Below are 22,659 nucleotides of genomic sequence, written 5' to 3' on the forward strand. Positions count from 1 at the left end.
GAGCATGTACCTTGGTTGCAGGCACATCCCAGTAGGGAGTGTGCAGGAGGCAGCTGATCGATGTTTCTCTCTCATTGATGTTTCTAACTCTCTCTCCCTCTCCCTTCCTCTCTGTAAAAAATCAATAAAATATATATTTTTAAAAAGAAGCGGTATAGTGATTGCCTATTTTTATTAGACTTGGTGAGGTTTTGGGATTTGACCAGCCCACAGAACCACTAATGAAAATGTCAGAATTCAAACCCAGATTTCACAACCCTGAGGCCTGGACCATTTATGACCTATCCTGCTCATCACCCATACGTTGAGAAATCCGTCAGCCCGACTCTTGAAATAGACACAGGCTCTGGCCATGTCTTACCTCCTTCACCGCTGCCAACTGGGCCCAAGTCATTGCCATCCGGACCTGCACTGTCCTCTGTGGTCACTGCCAATCCCAGATGGCTATTTAAAGCCAAAGTGATTAGAATTAAATAAAATTTAAAGTTCAGTTCTTCGATTGCACGAGACAAGTTTCTAGGGATCTGTAGTCACATGTGATTGGGGCGATCACAACAGCAGGTGTAGGACATGCCCACCGTGGCAGCAAGTTCTACTGAAGAGACTGCTCTGGATACTGCAGTAGCCTCTAACTGGTCTCACTGTTTCTGCATTTGCATCTCATTGCAGTCTCTTCCCCCACAGCAGCCAGAGTGAGACTTTAAACATGTCAAGTAGAGATCTACATGCTTAGTCACTTCCTTCAGGTTCTGCTCCAATGTCACCTACCACAAAGACTACCCTGCCCTTTCTATCTAAAATAGAATCAACTCCTTCACTCTTCATCCTTTAAACAGCTTTTTCTTCAGCACATATGATACAGAATATACCCATATATTGTCCATCTCACTCACTATGACACGAATTCCATGGTAGCCACTTATGTCTGCTCTGTCTTCAGAACACAACAGGTATTAATTGTTTTTCGAGTGAATGAATGAACTAGGTCTATCTAGACTTGATGGACATGGTGAGTTTAAAATGTGCCCTAAATTCTTGGACATTCCTCCCTTCAAAACATGAAGCCTAATTCCCTTCTCCTGGAATATGGGCTAGACTTAATGACTCACTGCTCATGGTATGTGACTTACAAGATGAGATCAAAGACACTGCAGGCTATGCCTGGGTCTCCTGATCCCTTGCTCTTGGCTGCTGCCAGCGGCCATGCTGTGAGGATGCTCAAGCAGTCTCATGGAGACATCCAAGTGGTGGTGACTGAGGTGGTGACTCCTGCCAATAGCCAGTGCATGAGTTCTCCAGGCAAGAGCTTGGAGCTGGACCTTCCAGGCCCAGGCAGGCCTTCAATGACTGCAGCCCAATTGACAATTTGGTTAAGAGACCATGAAGCCAGCACCACACTGTTGCTCTCAGGGTCCTGGCCCACAGAAATTGTTTGAGATGGTAAACTTGGATTGTGTCCAGCTGCTGTGTTTTGGGGTCATTTACAATGCAGCAATGATAACTAACACAATGGGAAACGCTTTCTCCAAAATATAAACCTGGTCATGTTATCACCAAACTTTGGCCCCTAGGCTTTTAGGAAAGACATCCACTTTCTGTTCTGCATTTAATCCCACGTGACACACATTGACTATGTACCTACTGAGTATGCAGCACTGAGAACAGAAAAATAAGAAATCAGCGTGTGCATGACTCAGTGTGAAGAGACTGTCCCAGCCAGTGTCTGCTCCAGTGGCCAGAGCGCCCCCATCTCTCTGTCCAAGGAGGCAAGACCCCTGAGGGCTGTCGTCTTCTCCCTGCCTGTACTTCCTGATGCTCTCGCTCCCTGTGGAGGCCAAAATGGCAGTTCTCCCCTACAAGCACGGCTTATCCAAAGGCCTCAAGGGAGGGAACAGCCAGCTTCCTAGATGTGATGGCCTCAATGATGAAGTCCAAGGTCAGTAAATCACAATGGAATGGGCGGCAGCCATGTCTGAAGATGTCAGTGGCAGAAACCGACTGACAAATGATGACCAGAACGGGATGTTCCCCCTCTGGAGAACCCCAGTTGAACGTGACCCAGACGAAAAGAAACTGGCTTTTCAAAAGCAAGCTGTCCATTCTGAGACGTCTTGTTAGAAGCACAGGCAGTACTTACTGTCCCTAAAGAGGGGGGAGAAGGTCGGCACGGAGCCCACATGGTCTCTGGGAAAAACCTGGTGTGGGATGAAACCATGTGCAAGTCCCGCTCCAGCTCTTCCTGCTGTGTGGCCGTGGGCCACTTGTCGCTGTCTCTGAGACTCACTTTCCTGTCTACAAGAAGCAGACGATATCACGGGGCAAAGGGCCGTGCGAGGACCCAGAAATAGAGTGAGTGCGAGATACCCTTGTGGTCCATGGCAGGCAACAGGCACACGCCATTCTTCATTCCTTATGGCATCTCTCCAGCTGCTTTCAGCGGCCGATTCCCAGTGGACTCTATCAGACCCTCCTCTCCTACTGTTCATGGGTGGATCCCATGCTTGGCAGAGCACAAGTTTCCCCAGCCGTGGCTCTGGAGGACCCAGGGAGAGCTGAACACCCTGGGCCCCTTTCCTGGTAAGATCACAAATGGGGAAAATCCCATTCAGGGCCTCCTCTTACCTGATCTCGGCAGCCTCCTCCCATGCCCTCCTCCCACCGTGCCTGTTGGTCATAGCAGCAGACCCGACCTTGGGCCATCCTCTCTAAGCTGATGGCCGACGAGGTGGGGCACCAGCCAGACAAATCAAGGCGGGGATTCAGGGCATTCAGCTTCTGAGCACAACTTCACATTGTCAATGTCACTTTGGGTGAACCTCACCCCTGTTCTTTTTGGGCCTCACTTTCCCCACGAACTGAAAGGGTGGGGCCGGCCTTAGAGGTGCCAGTGTTCTGAATGTAGCTGGGCAGACGGGGACAAGTCAGAGCGCAAATCTAAAGTGAAGATAGATTATTGCTGATATGGCCCGAGACATGGGTGATGTCTGTGGCTGGTGTCCCAGCCTCCTCTGGGCGAAGTAATTTCAGTTTCCCAAGTCAGGCATCATGGGACTGGTTATCCGGCCATCAAATCATCCTCAAAGCTCTCTTTGGAGCTCTGTCCCATCTTCCCAAACCCACAGAGGATGTCCTCAACCAGTTTACACAGAATATAAATTACTTTGGAAGAGATTTCTGTTTAGATAGCTCAGGCTACAAAAACCAATAACGGAGTCATCGGGCCCTTTCTTGATGTTCCCAGCTCTGCTCTTGTCTGCACCTCTGTGGCACCCAGGCTCTCAGAGCAAAGGCCCATTTCCACCCTTTCTTTAAAAGAATTCCAGATGCCGTAGCTTGTTGGCTTCATCCATTTGGCGAGGACCATCAGCACTGGTGTGCCAGGCCCTGACAATACAGGCTCGGTCAGAAGGAGGTTTACAGTTGTGCATACACAAAACACAAAGTTTATTCTGTTTTTTTAACCAGACATTTTTAAAAAATATATTTTATTGATTTTTTTACAGAGAGGAAGGGAGACAGACAGAGAGTTAGAAACATTGATGAGAGAGAAACATCGATCAGCTGCCTCCTGCACATCCCCCACTGGGGATGTGCCCGCAACCAAGGTACATGCCACTGACCGGAATCGAACCAGGGACCTTGTTTATTCCTGTATTATTATTTATTAACTAGAGACCCAGTGCATGGCTGCTGACTGCAGGCTGCCTAGTGGCTGTCGGCTGTTGGCTGGGTACTCCCTCCCAGCCGGCCCTGCCCCCTGGTCGACTCCTGGAGACCTCAGGGTCAAGGGGACAATTTGTATACTTTTATTATATAGGATTATTGTATTATTTTTCATGTGGATAACTATAAACTTACTTTTGCCCCACCCTGTAAGTCAGGCCTGGCTTTCAGAACCAATCTTGCAACCTCATTCCTGGACTGTTGGGCGGGGGGGTGGGTGTGTGTGTGTGTGTGTGTGTGTGTGTACGTAGCCACCACCTCCAAATTCCTCCCAACCAACCTCTCACTTCCTCAGAAAATCATTCCTCATCAACAACCTCATATATGAACCAATGTGAACCGAGTCATAGATTTCCAGAAAACCACTCACTGAGGCCCCCAAACCGACCACGTTTAGTAGCGCAGCCCTGGCCCACAGCCTGCACATTGTGCAAAACGAGAAATGCAGGCAGGACCTGCCACCCTCTCCTGGCTTTCTCCAGCTTTCTTAAGGCTGGGGGATTTCGCTTGTACACACTATAAACATCCACACTCATCTGAAAGCACGTCCGTGTGCACGTTATTTATTGCCGAGGACGGCGTGTGATTACAACACAGCCCAGTGTATTCTGAGAACAGGCAGTTTGCTGCTAGATGGCCATGCCCTGAAGCTTGGGCCCAAATTGGCTCTCTGTTGGGGCTGAAGTTAGAACTATTCCCTGACAGGAACCTTGGAAACTTCTCTGAGTGGCCTCGATCCACCGCCTCCCGTGTGACCATTCCACGCAATGTGCTTAGCTTCCTCTAAATCGCAAAAGACAACCCCGCTCTCATCCTTTATTGCCTTTTAAGAGGACAGAACAACAGCTAACGTTTCCCCTTTGACCGGCACTGTCCTGGCATGGAAAAGGTAGATTGATGCAACTTAACTGAAATGTTGACAAACCACTGGATTGGAAAATAATGAACAGCATAAATCTGCCCCAGAACAAATGACGACAGCGTAGGGAAGGAGAAGAGGCATCGAAAAATCCTAGGCTGCCCCAGGCAGAGATGGGAAGAGCCAATGGTCTCTCCATTGCCAGCTAATTGCTCCCAGAGTCTGGTCGCACCTGGTGCCCAAAGCCACCAGGCCTGGGAGCTGGGAGCGTCCCGCGGAGCAGATGAGAGGAGTTAATGTGGGCTGTTTCTTCCCTAGGCCCACTGCCCGTATGTGCAAACAAACTGACCTCTAGCAAACCTGAGTGGTGCCCAGATCAATGCCCCCTCTCCCTTCTAAAAACCGCCACTCCCTCACTCCTCAGCTGGAATGGCCACACCGGGTGCTGGTGGGGTTGAGGGAGAACTCTGCCCTGGCCTCCACACTGCCACCTGCTGGCTGTGTGACCTGGGCAAGTTATTTCATCTCCAGGCCTCTAGTTTCTTGTCTGGAAGAAAAGAATAATCAATCACCCCAGCCTCGCAGATTTGTGAGGGGAAATAACCAAGTAATCAAGGTAAGAATTGAAAGCGTGTCTGGAGTAAAGCCCGGGCTTCAACAGATATTGACCCTTATCAACTGTATTGTCAGCAGCCCCATAATTATCATCACCATCCATTTCACCCTCAGCACAATCAGCACCATCTTCTGGGCACGGAATGTGTCCCCCAAAATTCATATGTTGAAGCCCTAATCCCCAAAGTATCGGTATTTGTAGGTGGGACCTTTGGAAGATGATTGGCCGGGGGTGGAGAGGGAGTGGTGGTGGTGAGAGTGTGGAGTCCTCATTATGGGATCGGTGCCTTTAGAAGAGAAACGAGAGACATTCTGTCTCTCTCCTTCAGGTAAGGACGCAGCAAAAAGGTGAATGCTTGTAAACCAGGAAGTGGGCCTTCACCCGATACTGAACCGACCAGTACCCTAACCTCAGCCTTCCCAGCCTCCGGACTGTGAGGAATATGCTTCTGTGGTCTAAGCCCCCAGCCTGTGGTGTTTTGTGAGAGCCGCCCGGTCTGGCTAATAGGAGCATATCCCTGCAGGGGAATGGGCCAGGAAGCAATGTCAGGGCCAGGGATCTGCAGAGCTTCCGCTTCTCTGGCTCAGGCTAGGTGAGGTGAGAAGTCTGAGTCAGGCAGTTCCGAACGCGTCTCCTTGGTAACTGAGAAAATGAAGACAGTTCAGAGCTGGCCCACCCTGTAGGTAAAGATGATGGGCTGTAAGAGGGAAAGACGATGGGAGGCCCGAGGATTGGGCTCATCCCATGAGATCTGAGTTCACAAGAGCCTCTAGGCCACTTACTGGCTCTCAGCTCCCGGCCCCTCAAGAACCAAAAGCCTGGCGTGTGGGTCAGCTGGGCAGAGCCAAGTGCTGATGTGGGATCTGGTGTGTAGGTGGTGCCTACTCACCTGTCCATGGTGGGGAGGGTGGGGGAGAGAGAGGCAGAGACAGAGAGAGAGAGAGAGACTTCCTCCTTCTCACAGCACCCTGCAGTGGGGTGGGCACTGGATCTGAGGTCTGAGAATCTGGATGCACATCTACAAGGTGCCCACCAGTGGGATCTTGATTGACTCCAGCAAACGGGGCGGCACTGTGGGAATACTGACAAGCTGCATCTGAGGGCGGGGGAGAGAGGGGCAGAGACAGAGAGAGAGAGACTTCCCCCTCCTCTCAAGGGTACTAATCTCATCACGAGGGTCCCACACTCCTGACCACATCTACCTCCTTCCAAGGCCTCACCCCCTAGCTATCATCAGATTGGGGGGCGGGCTTCACCTTGTGAATTTCAGGGGGAGGCAAACATTTAGCTCAAAGAGGCAGCCTTGAGAGAAGCCACTGAGCTCCCCGCCCAGTGAGAGGATCCCTGCAGTCGTGACCAGTAACTCTCCAAAGCCGTCACTGTGGGCCACCTGAACATAGTCGTTTCTCCTATCTGCCTATGTTCTGTGACAGCAGGAGTTCCTTATCCCCTTTTAAATCCTCAACAGGGCCTAGTACCGTGTCGTGTTGTCTAGGAAATGAATGAGTGAATGAGCCCACCAAATGGCTCCCAGGGGAGACTCCGGGGGAATTCCGCCTTTTGCCCCAATACATACCTTTTCTTTTTCCCTGTCCCTCAATGCTGCCTCTCTCCTACTCTTGTTGCTTTATATCCCTCAGCCCTTTCTTTTTCTGTGACTGGATGAAGAAAAATAAATGAAGAAATAATAAATATATATCAAAAATTGGTTCCATGTATCTTCAGATGCAGCTTGTCACTTGGATCCAGATTTTCAGACTTCAGATCCAGTGCCCCCCCCCCCCAACACACACACACTGCAGGGTGCTGTCTGGTCTGTTTGTATCTCAGGACCCCCGACGGGAGCCCAGGGTGCCTTTGTGTGTTCCCGCAAGAGGCTGCCCTGATGCTTGGAGACACAGGGCAGTGCGGCAGGAACAGCCAAGGACCAAGGCCAGCACGCTGAGGATGGCAGGGAGGAGAGGTGGGGCAAGCTGGGTCCTTGGTGCCACAGGGGAGCTGCTCGTCGGCCCTAGAACTGCCCACCTCCATGCCTGTCACATGAGATAACAGGTCCTGAGGTTTGAGCAATGTTCAGTGGGCCTTGGGTTTTGGGCAGATTGGAGCCTTTAATGGTGCATTCAACAGGTTCACCCAGTTCTGAACCCCTCTACTTTGGCCTCTGCCCTCTCCCCATATCCAAGGTTCAGCCACAGGCAAGTGTTCCAGCCATGAAAGAGCACCCTCATGGCCTCAGCACCTGCAGTCTCAGGGCTGGACTGAGGCTGTGGGCTCCCCAGCCCTGCTAGAGGCTTGGTACCTGTGAAGAGATGTTCTTCCAAAATAGCGAGTGCTGCCCTGCCGGGTTCTCTCAGTGGCTAGAGGGTCGGCCTGTGGACTGAAGGTCGAGGGTTTGATTCCAGTCAAGGACCTGCACCGTGGTTGCAGGCTAGATCCCTGGCCCCAGTGGGGATGTGTGTGGGAGGCAACCAGTTGATGTGTCTCCCTCACATTGATGTTTCTCTCGCTCTCTGTCTCTTGTCCTCCCTTCCACTCTCTCAAAAAAAAAATCAATGGGAAAAATGCCCTCGGATGAGAATTAACAAAAAACAAACAAACAAAAAAGTGAGGACTTGCAGAAGGCAGTTCAGACACCGATTTCTATTCATAGACTGGTACTTCTCTCTCTTCTGGTGTGTAAACTCAAACTTTTCCTCAAGAACCCTCCAAACACTCTCTACTGGTCCAAGGGCCTCAGGAGACTCGGGATGATAAGACAGGAGCCCTCAGGAAGACCAGGACAGGGGCCCTCGGGGAGAGCAGGACAGGGGCCCTCAGGGAGAGAAGGACAGGGGCCCTCAGGGATAGCAGGTCAGGGACCCTCGAGGAGAGCAGGACAGGATCCCTCAGGGACAGAAGGACAGGGGCCCTTGGGGAGACCAGGACAGGGGCCCTCGGGGAGACCAGAACAGAGGCCCTGGGGATAGCAGGTCAGGGGCCCTTGGGGACAGAAGGACAGGGGTTCTCAGGGAGACCAGGACAGGGGCCCTCAGAGGCTTTCAGTCAGGTGGAGAGAAGGACCCAGAGGGAACGGAAGTGGTCCCTCAGGGGATTGCTCGCTGCCCCCAGTTCACTATGATGGACTCCCCAACAATAGCAGACAGAGTTCTCCCTCACAACCACCTGTGCAAATGCTGAGGCTGGGGCACAAACACTCCCCTCAATAGCAGACCGTCCCCACACTGTCTCCCTGCCCTCGCCGCTGGACCCACACCGCTTGGCCGTTCTCGGCTGCTCGCACTCCTGGCAGGATCGCACCGGCAGTGTGTGGTGCTGCGCTTGGCGTGCGCCTGACACAATGAAGGATGAGTTGGACAACAACAGCGGCGCTGAGGCCAAACTAATTGATTTCACAAGCAAGAGGGCAGTCTGCCCGAGCAACCCCCACTGAGGCAAGGAGGATGCCAGCCCTTCTCCTCAGAGAGGGGAGGGGGGACAGGGAAGGAGAGGGAAGGCGAAAATAATGGGAGGACAGAATGGCAGGGAGGGGAGGGGCAGGGAGGGGCAGGCAGGGCAGAGGAGAGAAAGTGCAGGATGGCCATATTTATCCTCACTGATAACACAGCACCTCCAACAAGAAGCGGGGGGCCACCTGGCAGGTCTGCTACAGCACCCTGAAGGGGCAGAAACTCTTCCAGAAGCTGGGTTTCGGATGGCACACCCACGTAGCACACATGTTATCCTGGCCTCTGAGACCTGGCTCAGCCACCTGGCCAGGCAGCGGCTCCCCTGCAGAGGCAGCCCGCACCCGGGCCTGGGCAAGCAGCTGAACTTCCAGTCTGAGTTTTCTAGGTCTCAGGGGTCTCGCCTGACAAGCGGGGATAGTGATGTCAACCTCACATGGTTGTGGGGGCCAGGTGGGCCGTGTGAGTGGAAGCCAGTCCCCAGCCGTGTTCCAATCTCCCTCTAGACCAGGGGTGGGCAAACTTTTTGACTCGAGGGCCACAATGGGTTCTTAAACTGGACCGGAGGGCCGGAACAAAAGCATGGATGGAGTGTTTGTGTGAACTAATATAAATTCAAAGTAAACATCATTACATAAAAGGGTATGGCATTTTTTTTTTTTTTTTTAGTTTTATTCATTTCAAACTGGCCGGATCCGGCCCGCAGGCCGTAGTTTGCCCACGGCTGCTCTACAGCCGGCAGAGCCGTGGGATGCAGCCCGGTGTCCCGGGTGCTCGTTACAGGGGAGAAAATGAAATCTCTGGACAAGGAAACAGAGCAGAGCAGAAACACCTTCACATCACGTGAGGCCACACGCTCATTCAGAGGATAAGCAACTATTGGAAACTCGAAAGAGTGACAGGTGAGGAATTGGGAGACCTGAGTTTGAACCCTAACCCTGGCCCTATCGCTGTGGGACCTGAGCCCAGGGTCCCTGTGTGTGAAATGGGGACTCTGGCACCCACCTTGTTGGGTGGCAGGGTCCCCGCTGATCCCAGGCTCAGATCTGTGAAATGGGATCAAAGCACTGAGCCCAAGGTGGGCAGGAACTGAGCACGGGAGCGTGTGGACTTGGCCTTCAAGGCAGTACCGCTAACTGAAGGGGCGACGTCAGCCAAGACGGGGAAATATTTCAGGGCATTCAGACCCTGCTCCCTGAGGAAACGCCTTCGAGGCAACACATGTGCTAGGTCCCGCTGCACCCTCTTCCCAGATAGCTCCCTGTAGCACCTCAGGGAGCCCAGAGACTCAATCCCACACTCGGCTGCCTGTGCCGGGAACGGGTGGCATTTGGGAGATTGTCCAGAGAGGAATGACGTTCTGATCCAGCAGCATCTGAGGACACAGGGAAGAAAAGCTTCCGATGAAAAAGAGAGATCCGAAATGCACAGCACACGTTCCCTGCCCTGCGGCCTGCTGCGGGCGTCCTTGGACAAGGCTCTGAGCCGCAGGGGTTTTATCGATGCGTGAGGATGACCACACTCCCTTCTCAAGCTTGTTGGGGGTTAAGTGATGTCTGTCAGATGCCCAGTACCTGGCACGGATCAGATGCTCAGTGAACATTCACTCCCTTCTGCCTTTGCTTGGCGAGATTTGAAGGCTCACAACTTTGCCCCCACCCCCATCCCTCACCCCCACCCCCGGCACAGGACCATCCCGAGAACGCAAACAACTGAGCCTTTTTCCTGTAAAGTTCAGAGCGTCGCTGTGTTACAGAGAACCGAGCCGACTGCAGACATGTGACATTGTATTCACATGAAACTTCCCTCGGCTTTTTCCCAGCGCACATTTGATGTGGTCGCTGGAGTCTTAAATGTTTGTAGCTGTTTACAAATGCACTGTCCTCCACGCTCAGGAGGGAACGCCTCAGTGGAAGCTGAGTCTGCCCCGAGCATGGCGTGCCCACGGCAGTGGGCCTTCCGCGGACTCTGCCAGGCTGGGACAGGCATCCTCCATACAGCCAGGAGGCAGGTTCTGAAACAGGCTCTGCCACCTGGAGTCTCAAGACTAAAGCATCCCGTGGCAGAGACACTTCCGAGGGCACAGAGCTCCACCTTCCGTCTGGTACTTGCATGCTGGCCGCAGCTCGACCCAGCACCCACGCCCGACTTCCGGTGATGGCCCCTCAGCTGTCCTCCCCCGGCCCCTCATCCTCCTCAGGAGCTGGGCCAGGCTGACCAGTTCCAGGAACAGCACATGGTCTAGCCCAGTGATGGCGAACCTATGACACGCGTGCCAGAGGTGACACACAAACTCATTTTTTGGGTTGATTTTTCATTGTTAAATGGCATTTAAATATATAAAATAAATATCAAAAATATAAGTCTTTGTTTTACTATGGTTGCAAATATCAAAAAATTTCTCTATGTGACCCGGCACCAGAGTTAAGTTAGGGTTTTTCAAAATACTGGCACGCCGAGCTCAAAAGGTTCGCCATCACTGGCCTAGCCCATCATGGAGCTGGTCAGAGGCCATGAAACACTTCCCAAAGGCGAGGTCCGGTGAGACCGCAGACATGGAAGCCACTTCCACCTGATGGAGAGCCACCAGATAGAGGCGAGCCCTGCCCACCGTTTGGGGCTGAGCACTGGCCCCGAGACATTAGGCCCAGTCCCTGCAAACTGCAATGCTGCCCACATGGCTGAGTCATTGCAGGTTTGGGCATCAAGGATCAGCTCCTGGGATGAGGAGATTACCCGGCATCGTCAGGGTGGGCCTAATGCCATCACACAGAAAAGAGGGCGGCAGAGGGAGAGGGGACACACACACACACACACACACACACACACACACGGCCCTAGGTAGCCCAGTGACCATGGAGACAGAGGTCAGGGTGACGCAGCCATAAACCAGGGACACCTGGAGCCCCAGGAGCTGGGAGAGGCGGGAGGGCTCCTCCTCTAGAGCCTCCCGGGAGAGGGTGGCCCTGCCCACACCTTGATTCAGACTTCTAGCCTCCAGATCTGAGAGAGGATAAATTTCCCTTGTTTAAAGCCACTGAGGTACTTTGTGACAGGAAACTAATATTCCATGAAAGTCACTGGAAATTCAGACTGACAACTTGCAATAATTTACACACTTTTATATACATACTGCCCTAGTTCTAGCCAAGGCCACTCCTCTCTCTGGTTCTGCAACAGCTGTGCCTCAGCCTCCATCTCAGCCCCACCAAACCCAACAGAGATGCTTTTAACACACAGTTTTGTTAGTGTTGCTCCCAGCCTGGAGTCTTCCATGGCTCCCTATTGCCCATAACAACTAATCTCAAACATGCACTATATGGCGGAGTGTGATCTCATCCCAGTTTACTTTTCTCCTTTAGTATCTGCTACCCTCCCACTTCCAACCTCCCCCTGCCTCCCGCTAACACAAACCTCTTTTAATTTCACAAACATGTCATCTCTCCCATTGTGCAAATTAAGAGGGTGAGGTGTGCAAAATGCCTGGTCAGTGCCTGATAAGTGGGGGCTGTGGAGGGGAAGGGCAAGCCATTGGCCTTGGTTCAGCCAAGGCACCTAAGGTAAGGGTTCCTCTTTTCTCCTCTAAAACAGTGTCAGTGTTAGACTGAGACAAACCTGCAGACGTCTCCCCGCTCCTGCGAGTCCACAACACTCAAAACATTCCAGACCAGGCCCTGGCCAGGTGGGTCAGTTGGTTGGAGTGTCGTCCAGTACAACATAGAAGGTTGCGGGGTTGATTCCCAATTGGGCCGCATATGGGAGGCAACCAATCACTGTTTCTCTCTCACATCAATGTTTCTCTCTTTCTAAAACAAACAAACAAACAAACAAGCAAACGAAACATATCCTTGAATGAGGATTTAAAAAAAAATTTTTTCAAACCAAGAAAAAAGTACATTGTCCAGAAAAATGGGAAGGTTTTGGCCTGATCTACCCAGATTAGCTACTTATGTGCATTCAGACCCACCAACCCAAAGCCCCATGTGTGAGCACTTGCAGTGAGGAAATGAGACAGAGGAAAGTCTAGGCAGCAGCAGGTCCGGGCAGGAGTGAGAAACTGTGCATGCGGCTCGTGACGTTTCTCCTGCGTGGTTACTATTTCTGTGACCTTTTCTACATTGACCACTAGCACAGGGAACAATTCCTCCAATGAGTGTTTCCCCAGGACCCAGCCCAGTGCCCGGCATACAGTAGGCACACAATGAATACGTGCTGAGTGGACGAGCACATCCAGTGCTTCCCAAAGAAGAGTTCCCTGACCTGTGCAGGCACACACGTCCACGTGGCCCAACATCCCTCCCTGACTGATCAGATGGTACCAGGAGACTCCAACTGGGGTGAAGGGTCATGACCCTCACATGACCTCTGTGCCCCTCTACTGCTCGGGTGCAGCATCCAGGCACTGCCATGTTTATCCTCAGCTCTTCCCTCTGCTGCTGTTCTGAAAAGCGCATTCAGATTCTGTTGCAGTCACAAGTGAGTGCCCTTCTGGACTCTGGAAGGTCCAACAAAGGTATAATTGAATCGGCGAGGCCTGATTTTATTTTACGTGTGTTTGCTGAAGCTACAATTCCTCCACCCTTCACAAACTGCAAAAAGAGCTACTGAGTAAGTAATGGCTTCTAGTATTTTTCTAAAATATATTTTTATTGATTTCAGAGAGGAAGGGAAAGGGAGAGAGACATAGAAACATCAGTGATGAGAATCATTGATCGGTTGTCTCCTGCACACCCCCTACTGGGGATTGAGACCACAATCTGGGCATGTGCCCTTGACTGGAATTGAACCTGGGACCCTTCAGTCCATAGACTGGCACTCTATCCACTGAGCCAAACCAGCTAAGGCAGCTTCTAGTATTTTTAAGAGCATATTTTCCTCATCAGGGGATATTTTATACATAAGGTTTTGTAAAGAAGGGTCTCCCTTTTCAAATGGGAAGATGAGGCCCACAGGTTACCGAGCACTCATTCTGCAAGCATGCGCGAGCCTCCTGTGTGCAGAGCTGCTGTGACACCAGGACACAGCATGAGCAGTAACCGTCCCGGCAGCAGGGACTTGGGGACCCTACGCTTCTCAAACTTTGATACACAGAGGAGCCACCTGGGGCTCTTTTTCAAGTGTAGTCTCTGCAGTAGGTCTGGGCAGGGTGAGGGTCTGCTTTTCTAACAGGGAAGGCTGAGGCGGCCAGCCTGGACCACGTGTCAGTGTCCCTCACGGGGACGAGGGGCACTGACAGTCCTTGAGAGCATGTTAGAGTGAGCACAGTGGGGGTCCGGATGGAGCTCTGGGTTGAGCCCAGGAAACTGTGCGTAACAAGCCCTCCGGTGGAGTCTGATGCTCTAGTGGTGTGAGTCCGGCAGGGTCTAGACCAGTGGTTCTCAACCTTCTGGCCCTTTAAATACAGTTCCTCATGATGTGACCCAACCATAAAATTAATTTCGTTGCTACTTCATAACTGTAATGTTGCTACTGTTATGAATTGTAATGTAAATATCTGGTATGCAGGATGGTCTTAGGCAACCCCTGTGAAAGGGTCGTTCGACCGCCAAAGGGGTCACGACCCACAGGTTGAGAACCGCTGGTCTAGACCACGGTTGGCAGATGTCTGTCCGGGATCTGCCACTTCCTCCTTCCTTGCACACGATGACATCACTAAACAGAATGTCACTCTCAGCCTCAGAATCCTTTTTAACACCGCAGTCCAGGCAACCCGCGGCACCCGGGATGCAGTAAACACACCAGATGGGCCCCCACCATGCGGCAGACGCTAAAATAACAGGACGCTCCGTGACATGGGAGCCTGGTGAAGGGAGCGACTCGTGGTGCTTGAGGTGGGCCAGGTATCACAGAGGAGATGAGATCGGCACTGGACATGAGGAGGACGAGGAGGAGTTCTCCAGGCCGACGGGGAAGGACTGGGGCGGGGAAGCATATGGGCCAAGGGGGGTACAAACTCATGCTTTGCTTGGAAACAGTGAGTGTGAATCAGTTTAGGGCCAGACCAGAGCTCCCAAGTGGAAATGGGGTCACGGACGGAAGAATGATGAGACAGGATCCAGAAGGCTTGTGTGAGAGAGGCAGAGCCCAGCGGGGTGGATGCCACAGTCCGTGCAGGGGGGTCCACGCCATCCAGGCCGCCCCCGTCCACCCTGACTGTCTGCCCTGAGACCCCACTGAGGGGGAAGGAGACAGGCGGCAAAGGGGCGGGGGGCAGGGGGAGAGAAAGAGGATTGATGGACGAGATTTGAGACACTCCAAGATAAACACACAGAGAACTGAAAAGTCAGGACCGATTACATTAGACATGGGAAAAAAATTAGCATTAGGCACTGCATTTTAATAAAGAATTCTGTCTGGTTTTGATTTCACAGATGTAAAAAAACACAGTTCAATTTGGAAATAAGTTGGACTACTTCGGACTGTTTCTATAAACCACATTTGGGATTCTCTCAGCATTGCTGAGATTCAGTTTACAGAGACTTCTTCAAGTAAAGAAAAAAAAAAAAACCTAAATAAACTCGGGGCAGGGTGGGGGGTGGCGTTGTTGGGTCCATGGTGTGTAATCTGTTCCCACAATCCTAAATAAACTCGGGGCAGGGTGGGGGTGGTGGTGTTGGGTCCATGGTGTGTAATCTGTTCCCACAAAGAGCATCATCCCAGAGCCCGAGGCAGACTTTCCTTCATTACTTTAAGGGCACGATCGAGTGTTGTTCTAATTGGACGCTGTGCTTGGGAGACATGGACGTTCTCCTCCCCTCGTCAATACAGCCTGCATTCTCGTCAGAGTCCGATTATTAATAGAAAGCATGCGTTCTCAGGTGAATGGGGCCGCAGTGATGACCGGGGCAGGCCCGGTGTCCCCTTGGGCTGTGGGCACAAAGGGCGCTGAGCTGCTGGGGATCCTGGCAAAACCCAAGAGGCTGTCAGTTTTTAAGGGTTTTCCTGGACAATGCCGGGCAAGGAGGAACCCTCCCGGGCACCCAGACCCCGCTCCATTTGCTCAGGGCTCACCTGCCTGGGGAGCTGGACCTGGGGGGCCTCCAGCAGGGACCTCAGCTGGACCTGCAGCCAGACTCCCACTGGCTCCTCCTTACACAGAGGGCACATCCCACCTCCCAGCACCTCCCACCAGCCTACCTTTTTCTCCCATGACAAATCCTGCTACCACACCCTCATCCCCTCCCTGGGGAGCCCTGGGGACGTCCACAGTCCAGGGTCCCTGGGGGTCTGTCTTACAGCAGTGCCTCTGGGTCTGACCCCCCCACAGTCCCAGCTGCTTCCTCCAATCCTTTGGCTAACCCCACCCCGCAGCAGACCAGACCCTGACATGGAGCCCTCCCAAGAGGCAGTGTTTATTCTGGTTTGCATACATTTTTCCCAACACAAAGGAGCTGAAGTACACGCAAGTCCAAAGCCCTGACTGACACATTCTAGCAGCAGCCCGTGCCTCGGGGACTGAGCTACCTTCCGCTCGCAGTGAGGAGAGAAAACAGACCCAACGCCAAAGCAGAGGAAACTGGGGCCACGGGGCCAAGAGAAATCGCCCCGCCATGTTTCAGGGGACCACGGCTGGCACGTATGTTTAGATCCATCTTTTGACTCTTCACCCGCAGCTGGTCCTCTGGGAGAAAAGACGGTCAGCAACCGTATGGCTAAATGCTTCCGAGGAGCTGGCGCCAAAACCAACTCTCCAGCACTGACACCAGCCCGGCTCACCTGCCTGGCTCACCTGCCCGCCAGCACACGCCCGAGGGGAGCCGGCTGGGGTGGGGGGGCCAGACCCGCACCCCTCGCCCCGGGCGGGTGGGGAAGAGCGACTCCTGTTGCACAGGCTCCTGGGGAAGTGTACGAGCTGCCGTCACTGGCCGGTGATAAGGCCGGTGGGGAGGCCCAGCTCAGACATCCCCCAGCAGGCCCTGACCTACACCCTCCGACAAGACCTGGGGCTTGGACCTCTCTTCCCAGAAGGAAGGCCACTGAGGCAGCCTGCACCCCAGGGAAGCACCCAGGGCCCTGCTGGTGCCCCCGGGATCTATTGTACTTTTGTTAACAACAGCATCTACTGTTGGTGGAGCGATATTATAATTTACGAGTTTAGGGCACTTACATTGTCTCACTTATCCCCAGGACACCACCTGTGAGTGTGAGTGTGCATGAACGTGTGAGCAAGAGTGTTCCTGTCTGTTGAAGTATGTCCGAGAGAGTGTATGACAGTGAGTGTGTATGTCTTGTGTGTGTCTCGGTATGTGTAAGTGTGTACATTTGTGTGCATGTGTGATCATGGTGTTTCCTATGAGTCTGTGAGTATGTGCATGTGTGTGTGCATGTGTCTTTCACGCGAGTCAGTGTGCGAGCCTGTGCCTATGTGTGTGTGCGTGTGCTTGTGCACAGGAGGGCCAGCGGGAGGGCGTGTCCACTGGGCGAGTTGTTAGCAGCACTTGCTTAGTGACAAGACCGTGGAAACAAGCGCCCTGAGTTCCCGTGTCTCTGCGCTCACACGCTCACTGACGTAACAGCGCGTGCACCCGTGTGCCCGTGGGCTTGCCTCTCCCACCGCTGGCTGTTTTGCAAACTTCAGAGGTGACCGAGCTGGCAGGGGGATGACGAGGGCGTGGGTGCATGGAGACCCCGCTGCTGCAGGCCGCAGGCCCGGGCACCCCTGCCGCTCGCAGTGAGGAGAGAAAACAGACCCAACGCCAAAGCAGAGGAAACTGAGACCCCGCAGCCAAGAGAAACTGCCCTTTTCCTTCCAGCCTCTTGCTAAAATAGCCTTGTTGGGGGATGCAGACATAATCCATGAAAGAGCTGAGCCCCCCTCCTTTCAAAGGCTTTTCCAGCTGCAGGCAGATGGCAGCACTGGGGCTTCTCCATCAGCGGCTCCTTCCTGTGTGGCTGGGAGATCTGGTGCCCTTTGCCCCACGCTGCCAGGCTGGGGCTGTGCCAGGCTGCGGAATCACCCCAGCGGCCTGGGGTTCCCAGGATGGGGAGCCGCCTTTCTTAAGATGGAGCCTTGCTAATCTATCAAAGCCATGTGCCGCTCCCCCTCTCATGGGAAGGGAGGACCACCGGGCAGCCCACTCACCTGGCCGTCTACACCAAGGACAGGGGCAGACGCAGGCTGACTTGAGCTTCTCTTTGCCTGCCCCTCCTCAAAGAAGTTAGAGCTCCATTCAAACACTAGCTTGCTTGAGCCAGCTCCCCCAGTATATCCATCCTCTGCCAGCCCATCACTGTCATCGCGCCCGCCTGGTTCCTTTAACCATTTCTCCCCACACCCCCCGCCCCAGTATTCACTAGGCCTCTTGCTGCACCTGACACAATGGTGCAATGCGTTTGAATTCTGTTTCCCATGACATCACCCTGGTTTGCCGAAGAGCTCGGTCGGAGGGAGGGAGAAGGAAGGTTGGCGTCTTTGGGAAAATAAGTTTGCTTAATATTGGGTGAGCCCTCGGGGGCACGGTCAGTTGGACAAATCCTCACATCTGGCTCCCTTCCCAAGTGCGGCTGGGGGTCCCTGGAAAGCCTGGAATGAAAGTCTAAACCTCCCAGTTCAGAGCAAAAAGTTGGGAAAGGGCAGGGGTAAGAAGGAAGCGTGTTCTTAGGCAGACAGGATGGAAAAGGACGGGGTGCTCCTGGCGGAAGCCTGAGCACTTAGGGAGAGCTGGGGGTTGGTATCTGTCTCCTAATGGCACCTGCTGAAGTAAATGCCGAAGACAGCTTTCAAATACAGTTGACTCTTGCACAACGTGAGGGCTAGGGGTGCCGACCCCCCTGAACAGTAAAAAGTCTGTGTATGACTTTTGACTCCCCAAAAACTTAACTACTAATAGCCAGCGGTTGACTGAAAGCCTTACTGATAACATAAAGTCAATTAACACATATTTTGTATGTTTTATGTATTATATACTGTATTCTCACAATAAAGTAAGCTAGAGGGAAGAAAATGTTATTAAGAAAATCATAATGAGAAAAGACACCTACGGTACCATCACATTTACTTTAAAGATCCGTGTGTAAGTGGATCTGAGCATTTTAAACCCGCCTGGTCCAAGCGTCCACTGTGTGCACTCCACTCCTCGGCTGCTCCTGGCAAAGCACTCCTCCCCTCCTGCTGCCGCCTCCAGCTCTCCCACAGCGGCTCGGGGCGCCCAGAGGCACAGGGACACCACCCTCACCTCCTCTCTCTACAGGCAGTTCTAACAGGTGTGGCAACCTGCTTGCTGTTCCCGCCTTGGTCTATGACAAACTCAGAACAGGGGCAGAGGACGGTTTTGGCTCACAGAGATCCGGCCTGTGGTCAGGGCCGTTGAGATTTTGTGTCGTCTCTCCAAGGAGAGGTCTCGGGCTGTGCCTGAGCACACAGCAGTGCCACTGGATGGAGATGAGAGTGAGTTAGGACACAGCTGAAATCTTGGCTGCACCACAAGAGGCATGAAATTCAGCTCTGCCCTGAGTTTAAGAGCTTCCTATAGTCCCCACCATTGACCATAGTAATCGGAGCTTGGAAACTCAAGATCTGAGTCCCACCTCCCTCCCTGGGTCCCAGTGCATTCATTCCAGCACACGCTCTACCCAGCAGACATTCCCGCGTGTTCCCATCTCCTTGCCTTGGCGGGCCTTTCTCCTCTGTCTGGACTGCCTCCTTCATCCACGCCACAGGGTCCTCTTCTCCTGCAGGACACCTTTCTAGCTCCCCGCAAACCGACAAGGTGGGCAGCAATAATGGCATCTTCTCTGTCCTGAACACCTAATTCTTCTTTGTTGAGTTTGGTAGCGTGTGTCATTCAAGAAATTTACTCATTACATCAATATTATTAAATGTATTGTCATAAAGTTAAGAGTTCCTTCCTGTTCCATTTTATGTCTGTAGAATCTGAAACGATGTCCCTCTTTCATTTTGGATATTGGTAATTTGTGGCTTCTCCCTTTTTTCTTGATCAGCTGGCTTCAGGCTTGTCCATTGGTTGTTCTGTTCAAAGATTCAGCTTTTGTTTTGTTTTTTATTTTCTCTATTGCTTTTCCGTTTTCAAGTTCATTGATTTCTGCTCTTACCTTTACAGTTTTCATTTTCTTCTTACTGAATTTATTGTGTTTTTCGTTTTCAAGGCTCTTCACTGTGGAAGCTTAGGTTATTGATTTGAGAACTTTCTTCTTTTCCGATACATCATTTCATGGTATCAGCTTCCCTCTAAATGTGGCCTTACCAGCATTCTGCAAATTGTCATTCTTTGTGTTTTCTTTTTTCAATTAAAATTCTTTTCTAATTTTTTTATGTTTTGACCCATGGGTTATTTAAAAGTATATTGTTTAACTTTTAATATTTGGAAATTTTGGATATAGGTATAAATACTTGAACTCTGTTGTGGCCACATAGCATATTTCACTTTTTAAAAATTTGTTGAGATTTGTATTATGGTCCAGAATATGGTCTATTCTGGTGAATGTCCCATGTGCACTTGCAAAAATGTGTTTTCTACTGATATGGGGGGGGGGGGGGATTGTCCAATTAATGTCAATTAGATAAACTTGGATGATATTGTGATTAGGATTTCTACATCCTTACTGAATTTCTGTCCACTTCTCTAACTTCCAGAGAGAAGCACTGACATTTTCAAGTACATTTGTGAATTTTTCTATTTCTACGTTACTTTTTGTTTCATGTATGGATGCAAACACATTTATAACTGCATGTCTTCCTACAGAATGACACTGAGTAAAATGTCTCTCTTCCTCTCTAGTAATATTCCTTGTTCTGATGTCTACTTTATATGATGCTAACATTTCTACTCCAGCTTTATTTTTCTTTTGATTAGCATTTTCATGGTCTAACTTTTTCTGCCCTCTTACTTTTAATCTACCTATGCTTTTATGTTTAAAATTGTGGATTGTTTGTTGGTTTTTTTGTTTGTTTTTGAGACAGCATATAGTTAGGTCTTATTTTCTACCAAATCTTATAATCTTTTTAAATTATTATTGGGGAGTTGAATTTAAATCTATCATCTTGCTACTTATTTTCAATTGGTCTTATCTGTTCTTAAAACTCTTTACTATTTCCCTTATATTGAATTAATTGAGTATTTTTATGATTTTATCTCTACTATTGCCTTAAGTGTTATACCCTTTAAATTTTTTAATGGTTGCCATAGGGCTTAAAAATGCAACTTTAGCTTCTTAAAGTTTATCTATAAGCAATAGTATAACACTTCACACAGAGTGTGTAAATTTACAACATCAATTTCCTCCTTTCCATCCTTACCTCCACATGTTATAAACTCCAAAATACGTTGTTACCATTTTTGCTGCAGATAGGCTATCTTCTTATTTATGTTTTTGAGGTCTTTATTGAGATGTAGTTCAATGTAAAGTGCACAGTTCTATGGACCAGGGGTTCTCAAACTGTCAGAATTACCGGGAGGGCTTAGGAAAAGGCAGCTGGCCAGCCCCCTCCCCTTCCTTTCCCCGCACCAGTGCCTCAGATTCAGCAGGTCTGGGGCAGGGCCTGAGAGTATGCATTTCTAACAAGTTCCTGGGTGGTGCTGAGCTCCAGGGACCACTATGAGAATCACTGCTATAAACAGAATTACAAACACAGAGTGTCGACCTGGCCCAGATGATGCTACACCACATCAGGAGGATGGGGAAGGGTCTGGGGTCTGAAGGGAAAGTCCTGGTGGCCAATTGAGTGTCTGAGCCGGTGGGTCTGTGGGGAAACAGGAAACCTGCCTGAGAGAAAGGGCATCTTCCAGTGGGAGGTGGTCGCACCTGTGGCCAAGGCCCGGCTACGGTTGTGACCAATGATTCTACTGTCCCCTTCCTCTGGGCAGCATGTCTCCTGGAAAGCACACCTACATTCAGAAACACCCAATCTACACAAACTATGTTAGGGAATAAATATTCTTTTATAAAATACTACTTACTTTTTTTTTTTTTGCTTTTCTGGCATAGCAAGTTCTCACAGGCTCCTGGGTAACTGACAACGGGCAGGATGCTGACAAGAGTTCTCATGCTCTCCCCTTGGTTGTCACACGACCGTGTCCTCTTGAGGGCAAGAAGCAGGTGATGACCCTTCTCCACATCGGCACCCTCAGGTCCCCACTGGGCACTGTCCCTTTTACCCCAGGACAGCAGGGGGCTCTACTAGTACATCCGCTCTACCAGTAGCCGTCCTCCCTTACCCTCCCCTCAATTCTCACAGCCCACCCGGAACCCCTTTCACCACATTGAGGAGCCAGTTCTCCCTTCCCATCTCCAGTTCAGAGGGAGGTGAGCAGGGGGCGGGCTCTGTGGTTTGTCCAATGAAATAGGATAAAAAAGTCACAAAACTTCTACAAGAGCAAATTAACCGTCAAATTCACCTGTTGAGAGCACCGAAACTGGCCCTGGTGAGGCTGAGAGGGCCCCTGTGAGGCTGGGATGGCCCCTGTGAGGCTGAGATGGCCCCTATGAGGCTGAGACGTTCCCTGTGAGACTGAGACGGTCCCTGTGAGGCTGAGACAGATGTGTAATACTTTGTAATACTTTAAGAAACAAAAAAAAAAGAAAAAAAATTCGCCTGTTGTCTAGGTTACAGCCCGAGGAGCTTTCAGAAGCTCTGGATCACAGGAGCCAATGCCACCTCCATGAGGGTTGTGCCAGGTGGCGGTTTCACTGTGGAAGGAATTTGATGAGCGAGCCTCACTTCGCTCCGATGAAAAAGACTGGCAAAGCGGTGACCGTGACTGCCCACGGCAGGAGGAGCTGCAGGCAGGGTGTCATGGCAAGTCCCCGGGGCTGTGTTTGAGAGACTGAGTGCAGGACAGGGAACTGATACACTTTCCTCTTTCAGAGGCCGCTGCAGAAATGTTGCTCCCAATAGAACGAGCATTCTGATGTTGATGAACTCACATGGCAAGAAAAACCAGTTCCCTTGCCAGAGGGGAGCGAGGACTGGGGAGAGGAATAGGAGGGACAGAGGAAATTCCACAAGTTACAAAAAGTTGGACCCTCCATCCGTCAATAAATAGTGTTTTAATTTGTTG

General features: G+C 51.3%; 1 long non-coding RNA gene across 1 annotated transcript; it reads right to left on the reverse strand.

Moving 5' to 3' along the window:
* Window positions 1–686: 686 nt before the first annotated feature.
* Window positions 687–18,668, reverse strand: LOC107182857. Its single transcript, XR_001513617.1, has 3 exons — window positions 18,634–18,668; window positions 17,902–17,906; window positions 687–698 (listed from the first exon to the last, which is right to left on the reverse strand). It is a non-coding gene; the product is annotated as an uncharacterized LOC107182857 (long non-coding RNA).
* Window positions 18,669–22,659: the final 3,991 nt, after the last annotated feature.

This window comes from Myotis davidii, unplaced genomic scaffold (genome assembly GCF_000327345.1).
Source record: "Myotis davidii unplaced genomic scaffold, ASM32734v1 scaffold77, whole genome shotgun sequence".
NCBI lineage: Eukaryota > Metazoa > Chordata > Mammalia > Chiroptera > Vespertilionidae > Myotis > Myotis davidii.